This window comes from Myotis myotis, unplaced genomic scaffold, assembly GCF_014108235.1.
Source record: "Myotis myotis isolate mMyoMyo1 unplaced genomic scaffold, mMyoMyo1.p scaffold_m19_p_12, whole genome shotgun sequence".
Classification (NCBI taxonomy): Eukaryota; Metazoa; Chordata; class Mammalia; order Chiroptera; family Vespertilionidae; genus Myotis; species Myotis myotis.
The window spans coordinates 68,337,375-68,338,465 of record NW_023416316.1 but is presented as its reverse complement, the minus strand read 5'-3'; the positions used below and the strand labels follow the sequence as shown (position 1 = coordinate 68,338,465).

Sequence of the window (1,091 nt, the reverse complement as noted above, 5' to 3'; positions counted from 1 at the left end):
CTCTCTGTAAAAACTTCATTGCTTCCAAAATTTAAATATAGCATTAAAGGGCACATATATTTTCACTATTGAGAGGATTTAAACAGATATGCCACAGGAGCCAACACTCATTTATTATTTTTTTAAACATTTTATTTATTGACTAGAGGTCTGGTGCATGACATTTGTGCACTGGTGGTGGGGGTGTGTGTCCCTCAGCCCAGCCTGCACTCTCTTGCAGTCTGAGACCCTTTGGGGTCCTGCCAGAGGTGGAAGAGGCTTCACCACCACCACTGGGCTCACCAGCTGTGAGACCAGCTTCTGGCTGAGCAGTGCCCCCCCATGGGAGCACACTGACCACCAGGGGATAGCTCCTGCATTGAGCACCTGCCCCCTGGTGGTCAGTGTGCATCATAGCGACTGGTCGTTCTGCTGTTTGGTCAATTTGCATATTAGGGCTTTATTATATAGGGTTTTTAGAGAGAGAGGGAGAAGGAGAGAAACATCGATTTTTTGTCACACTTATTTATGCATTCATTGGTTGGTTCTTCTTTGTACCCTGAACCCTCAGCCTTGGCATATTGGGACAATGCTCTAACCAACTGAGCTACCCAGCCAGGATCTAACACTCATTTCGATGAATATATATATATTTTTAAATGTGCCTCAGGCATGAAACACCTCTGGCCACCAAGACAGGCATCAAGCTAGGATGAACTAAGGACTGCATGTCTGCTCTGCCCCTGATTGATATAAGAGCAACACCACCAATCAGGTGTCTCTCCTTGTCCATTGCCCGGGGGTTTGATGTATATTTTCTTAAATGCTTTTTACAAAATCTGTCGCATACCTTTAAAGTCACATATTTCTATATGAGGCTGAGTATTATCACATGATATTTTCTCTGGGAAGTTTTCTAAATAGTGCAGCAATTACTAAACATTGCTCTTAGAATCTCATTTTTCTAGACTATGGGGGATTATTTTTTCAATAAAGAGCTAGATAGTGAATATTTTAGGTTCTGTTAGCTATAGTCTCTACTGCAACTACTCAGTTCTACCATGGTAACCAGAAAGCATGTATAGGCAATAACTCAACAAATGGGCATAACT

General features: G+C 42.3%; 1 pseudogene; it reads right to left on the bottom strand.

Annotated features, from left to right (window-relative positions):
- Positions 1-636: 636 nt before the first annotated feature.
- LOC118667810 lies at positions 637-783 on the bottom strand (annotated as a pseudogene).
- Between the last annotated feature and the right edge of the window lie 308 nt (positions 784-1,091).